Source organism: Papaver somniferum, chromosome 5 (genome assembly GCF_003573695.1).
Source record: "Papaver somniferum cultivar HN1 chromosome 5, ASM357369v1, whole genome shotgun sequence".
NCBI classification, from domain to species: domain Eukaryota; kingdom Viridiplantae; phylum Streptophyta; class Magnoliopsida; order Ranunculales; family Papaveraceae; genus Papaver; species Papaver somniferum.
In genome coordinates this window covers 41,315,854-41,322,491 of record NC_039362.1, presented here as the reverse complement: position 1 = coordinate 41,322,491, position 6,638 = coordinate 41,315,854, and the positions used below count along the sequence as shown (strand labels likewise).

Genomic DNA, 6,638 nt, shown 5'->3' with positions numbered 1-6,638 from the left:
CTCTAGCCATCTATTTCATCAATTTCTCATCTCTCATCTCACTGAAACCCTAGGTGAGAAATTGATAAAATAGGTGAGTCTATAGAAGCAATTGAAGCATGGAGATGGACCAGGAGAGGCAGAAGAAGAGTGGGTCGACGAGATGGAGCAGTTATCCCATCAAATTTGGTGATATTTCAAAACCCTAACTTTACTGATTTGGGGATTTGGGGAGAAATAGTGTATGAACCCTAATTGGGTTTCTGGGTATAAATAGAGGGGTGTGTGGGTGTTGTAAGTATGCCTGGATTAGCCAGAGCACCACCTTAGAGGCCTGGACTAGCCAGTGCTCTCTACTGTTACTTCTTGTTTAATTTCAAGTTCAGTAATTTCAATTGTATTTGTTCACCATGTCTAGTATGTTCTAATTACTCTTGCTAGGGTGTAGATGAAACCCTTAGTCATATGTTGAGAAAATTTCTGTTCAATTTAATGTTCTTATGATGTTCACTGTTGTAGGATGATTACTAGCTAAAGCATTCAAATGCACTTGTGATGAGTTGTACTGTGAGAAGACAGTTCATGCTAGGAGTGAATTAGATAACATAGCTAGAATTATTATCCATTTTATCCTGTTAGGGATGATAGTTAGCTAAATTGATCAAATGAACCTGTGATAGGCTGTACTGTAAGAAGACAGTTTATGCTAGGGGTGAGTTAGTGAGAATGGTTGGCATATTATCCATTTTATCCTTCCCTGGAAAGGAACAAGAACATAAGTTGAATAGGTATTGCCTTAGCTTAGGATTATTAGGTGGATTCAAATGCCCTAGTGCTTTTATTCACTGTCACTAGAAATAGTCAGGAAACTTAGAAATCAGTAGAAAGATTTAGAAAACAACACCAGCTCCCTCCTTGTCCCTGTGGACTTCCCCTTATTTGCTCACTCACTACTTTAGATCCTGTATACTTGCAGGTTTAGGTTAAAACATAGTTTTAGGTCTCATTCCTTGAGCTACCATGCAGACGACGGGCTGGTGTACACGCATGTATTTCATTGTCCCATAGAAACGTGATCTAAGCCACTCAATTTGTCCAGCAAAGTTGAGTGGTCGAGATTAGTTTACAATTGGGAGGTGTGACCACGCCTAGTTTGGGCGTGCGAATCGAGGCAACCAGGCATGATATGCCTTGGCTGATCGGGTGTGGAGATAGAGGGGCCAACGGTGATCATGTTGATACGCACCGGACCTGCCTAGTATATTCCTGGACCCTTCGTTCGTGCAGGAGAAAATGGACGCTTGTGATGTTCAAACCCTAATTAGGGTTTCACCGGCCGTGCGTCATGCCTTGTTTGGGCGCACGAACTGGAACGATCAACTATAGTTGGTCCTGACCGATCGGTCATGTGTATAGGCGGGACCACTATGATTGTGTTGACATGCTCTGGGCCCTTTGAATCTATATCTACACCCTCCATCTATGCCTGCGAAGATGGATGGTTGAGACTGCTTTGCGACACATGTAATGTGTCGCAGACCCTAAATTAGGGTTTCACGTCCGCGCTGCTTTGGCTGGACGATTTGGAAAGCCATGCTACCCTTTTGGGGAGGCAGACCATGCGGGGCCCGCATTGGGTCGGTGGTGAATACTCTAATACCTGCCTGGGGGTTATGGATCCGATCTAAGCCATCCAATCATGCTGGCGAAGTTGGATGGTCGTGATCGTTTCTGAGACTGATACAGACAGTCCAGATGCTCGATCGGGTTAGTATAACACTCCGAGAGTTGTAGCATGTACGGGTATTTCGTACATGGCTCCTTATTTAGTGCTTGGAGATTCGTGTTGCTCTGCTGAGAGCGATCACTCAGTCGTCATGCCGCACCAATAATGAGAATGGAGTAGTACAAGAAATACAAGGCTGGTCATGCATTAATTGGTAATGTGATAGACACATTTTTGTGTCTAATTTGTCCTCAATGTCCGTATTGTTGGAACTCTATTTTTGTACTAATATTGTGTTTTTATGTATTTTTAGGAAATAAACATTTTTGGAAAATTCGGCTCGAAAAGTTGCTCGGGGCACCCTTGAAGGACAATTGTTATTCGGACTCTCACTATCGGTTAAGGGGAACCTCAGTGGACACCTGCTATTCGCACCCCAGTTCAGGATAGAGGGACACCCTTTCTTCTTCGTTTGAAAACTAGTTTTTGGCGGGAAATGAAATTCTCAACTGGAAGAAGTTTGATCACAAAAATGAAGGGGTTACGGGTCGATTCAATGGCTGAAATTTGATAGAGAGATGTGATATAGGTTAAGGAACACATTTTGGGCAGTGGGTTCGATCAGAATTGGCTGGAAAACGCGTGATGATTCACACACCCAAAACAGAGCACGTGTACTGTAACACGAGCAAAATTGAAGTTCTTGTGTGCATGGAGGAGTTCTACTAGCGTTGAAAGAGTGCTGAGACGTGGAGAAGGCTAACTAGAGCGTGCAGGATCAAATCTAACGCGTGCATGGGATTAAAAATAGAAATTATCGTTATTATGGGCAGCAAGGAATATTCGGATTAAATGGAGAATATACGCAATAAATGAGGGGATTTTTGGTCCTGAAACACTATAAATACAAGGCAAAACAGTTTGGGAAAGGTTAGCACGGGATTGGGAGAGATTTAGAGCCGAGAGAATCACCAGAAGAGTCGACAGAGAAAAAGTTCTGCTGCTGTCAAAGGAAGAACACGAAGAACATTGTACAGTCCAGGAAAGTCGTTGATTAGTGTCGCATATTTGCGACAATTCTCAGTTCCTTTCCCGCGACGAGCTTACAGCACTTCTGAAGTGCCGTTCTTCCCTACGCTTCCTGTGTGTCGCAAAGGACAGTCTTAAAACGATTTCTTTTTATTTCATCATTTGTACTCAACTTTTGAGCATTAATAAAATCTTTTGAGTATTTTTCCAACATGATGAGAGGCTAAATTCTTGGTGATTGAGGCAATGGAGGATCTATTCACTCATGTTTGATTGGTAATATTTTTATTTATAATTTCTTTAATTATTTACTTTATTTAATTCACTTGGATAAATATAAAAAAAAGGATAAAATGGGTTTCTTAATTAGTTGTGAATCAGTTTGATGTTTTATGCTTAGAATAATTATTTGATAAATCATGCTTAAGGATTACAACTTAATATTTGGACACCTTTTAAATTAAAAAGTGATTTAATAAGAAAAAGAGCTTAATAATAATTTCTGAAATATTATTTATAAGCAATCAACTTGAAGTAATAGTGAATCCTGAGCCTTAATCTTTCTAAAATCTTGACATTACTATTAATTTCCTTCATTTATTTATTTGTTTAAATCTTAAAAAAAAAAAAGCTACCTTCACAAGTTCGAAAACAACCCCTTTTACCACTATCTACAACAACTTTTGAAAAAACATCAAATTTTTGGCGCCGCCGACGCGGACCTGTGCTTAGGTAGATTTTTTTTTTTTTAGGTTTATTATTTTTTTTTCCTTTTTACGTTTCTTTTTGTCTTGGATTTGCAGGTTCGAAGTGGAGTACTAAGGACCTTGGAAGGAAAAGCTTAAAGCGAAAGGAGCGAAAGAGGAATTTTTTTTGTTTGTTTTATATATAGAAAAGAGAGAAAAAAAAAGAGAGATTTTTTTTTTTTAGGTTATTTTTATTTTTCTTTTGCACTTTACTTTATTTGGACTTTGGACTGGACTCTTGGACTTTATTATTATTATTTTTTTTAGAAACCCTACGGAAGGGTAGTTAAATACAAACTGTGTGCAGGGAAGGACGGTGATTACAATATCACCTCGGCCCCTCGGGTTCGCACACGGCATAGGAATCGTGGCCCGAGTCGACGACAATGGTTCATCCCCCGTCTGGTACGGGAGGTAAGTCCAATCGAAACACTCGCGAATCTCCTGTAAGCGAGTTACTGTATTCCTTAAGGTGATCATTGATTGAGGACGAATTTGGACTGTCTTTATTTTCCTAGTAAAGGGCAAGGCCTGGCCTAAACAAGATAAGGGTTCGGATTTCATCACCGCTCCCTTCTTGCCCGATTTAGGAGAACAAAACCTAACGCGAACCCAAGATTTAAAATCTGATTAGAAAGAGACCTATAGGGTATCGAGCTTGTTAGAAAAAAATTTCGAAGGATATTGGTTATTCTTTTAGCATACTTCGAAGTTCATGACGGTTTCTGTGAGTTGAATGCGTGACTACGCCGCCTTGTACTGCGGTGAGGCCTTGGGTATCAAAGCTCCACTAAGCTTCCCTCGCCTCGATTCAACTTACTTTGACTCAGATTGATTCCAGAGGGGTTTACTTAAATTGTAACGAATTCCCTTTCGATATATAGAAGCTAGTATAGAAACAATCTAAGTGAGCCATCATGCTTGTTGTTTGTTAGAAATCTCTAGGTTTGCTGTGGTAAAGTCGAGTCAGCCTGCTGTGTGATTGCTAGAACCTTCCTGTTAGGATTTTTATTTCTTTTTGATTTTTTTTAGTGTATGCCCGATTTTGTTAATAGGGCTTGGAAAAGAGATACTCTAGGTCGTCTGATTAGTGATAAACCTAGTAGTTCTTCTTGTGGAGGCGGGGATCTCGAAGACTCTTCTTTAGAGAGCCCCATTTTTGGAAACTTCAGTTTTGAGAATCTGCGTCTTTGTGAAGAAATTTCTCCTAGTCCTTTGGTAGTGCCAGAAATGGCAACTTTAAAAGCTTTATTGAACCCAACTAGGACCTCTCGTCCGTCTTGTATCAAGTTAGCTGAAACCGAGGCAAACTATGAACTCAAACCTGGGACATTACAGATACTCCCAACCTTTTTAGGAAAAGAGAATGAGAACCCCTATTTTCATGTTAGGGAATTTGAGGAAGTATGTAGTACTCTGAAAATTAAAAACCTTAGTGATGATGCACTGAAACTTAGGTTATTCCCATTTTCCTTAAAAGATAAAGCCAAATCTTGGATGTATAGTTTGGATTCTGAGTCAATTGAAACCTATGAACAACTTACATCTGCGTTTATACATAAGTTTTTCCCAAGGCACAAAACATCGTCTATTAGGACACAAATTTGTACTTTTGCTCAACAAGAGGGAGAATCTTTGTATAGGTATTTAGAAAGGTTCAATGACTTAATTTCTCAATGTCCTCATCATGGTTTAGAGAAGGTTAGGTTAGTTCAGATCCTCTACGAGGGTTTAGACTATTCAACAACGACCATGGTTGAGTCCTTATGCACAGGTGGGTTTGAGAATAAAACTGTTGATGAGGCGATGACATTTTTGAATGAAATCGCCAATAAGACCCAACAATGGGAAAATAATAGGGAACCCCAGAAAAAAATTCTTCTAAGTAGAGGAAATGTCAATAGGGTAGAAGGATCCTATGAGTCAGATGCTAAAATAGCATCCATAGACAAAAGGTTAGAAGCGTTGGAATTAGGTCATTCTAGTGGTACTAGTGGTAGAATAGAGCCTTTTTGGGAAGACCATACTATTGAAGAGCAATCCAATGCTCTTTATAACAACACTAGATTCGATAACCGTCAGAAGTTTGACCCTTATTCAGAAACCTATAACCCTGGCTGGAGAAACCATCCCAACCTTTCTTGGTCTAAGGGACAGAATCAAGGTCAGTCTAGTAACTCTCAAGCTCCCCCAGGTTTTGGCTATCCTAAGAATCCTTCAGCCCCGGCACAGTTTCAGAACCCTTCGGATAAGAAGATTATGAGTTTAGAAGAGTCTCTTGCTTTGTTAACTCGTAATACTATGCAGTTTCAACAATCTGTTGCTCAAGGTATAGAAGAAAATAAGAGAATAGGTCAGGCTAACTCTCAGGCTATTTCCGAGTTGAAAACCCAGGTTAGTCATATAAATGAGTCTTTGAGGGAAAAAGGTAAGTTTCCTAGTCAAACTCAACCCAATCCTAAAGCAGAGAAATCGTACAATCATGTGAACTCTATTACAACCCTTAGGAGTGGAAAGAAAGTTGACAATAAGGTTGCCATGCCTGATAGTGAACATGCTGTAGTTCACCCTTATGAGCCAGAAAATGAGAAGACTGATAGAGTCTCCAAAGAGACCAATGAGGGTCCTGATGAGCCCGGCTTTGTTCCCATAGCCCCGTTCCCCCAGCTGCTAGTTCCGACTAATAGGGAGTCCAACTTTAATGATATATTGGAGGCTTTTAAGCAGGTTAATATCAACCTTCCGTTATTAGATGAAATTAGGAAGATTCCCTCTTATGCCAAGTTCCTTAAGGACTTGTGTACGCGAAAGCGTAAGCTCAGTGTCCAGAAGAAAGCCTTCATAGCTAGTCATGTGAGTTCTATTATTCAGAATACCACTACTCCTAAGTATAAAGACCCAGGGTCCCCTACCATTGCTTGTACAATAGGTAAGTACCGTGTTGAGAAAGCGTTGCTTGACTTAGGAGCCAGTGTGAACTTACTGCCATACCATGTGTACCTTAAGCTAGGACTTGGTGAGATGAAACCTACACAGATGACACTTCAGTTAGCTGATAGGTCCGTTAAAATTCCTCGTGGTGTGATCGAGGATGTTGTCATAGAGGTCGACAAGTTTATATATCCGGTGGATTTTGTTATCCTAGATACCCAACATAT

At 40.1% G+C, this 6,638-nt stretch overlaps 1 pseudogene; it reads right to left on the bottom strand.

Moving 5' to 3' along the window:
• Window positions 1-5,074: 5,074 nt before the first annotated feature.
• Window positions 5,075-5,174, bottom strand: LOC113284863 (annotated as a pseudogene).
• Window positions 5,175-6,638: the final 1,464 nt, after the last annotated feature.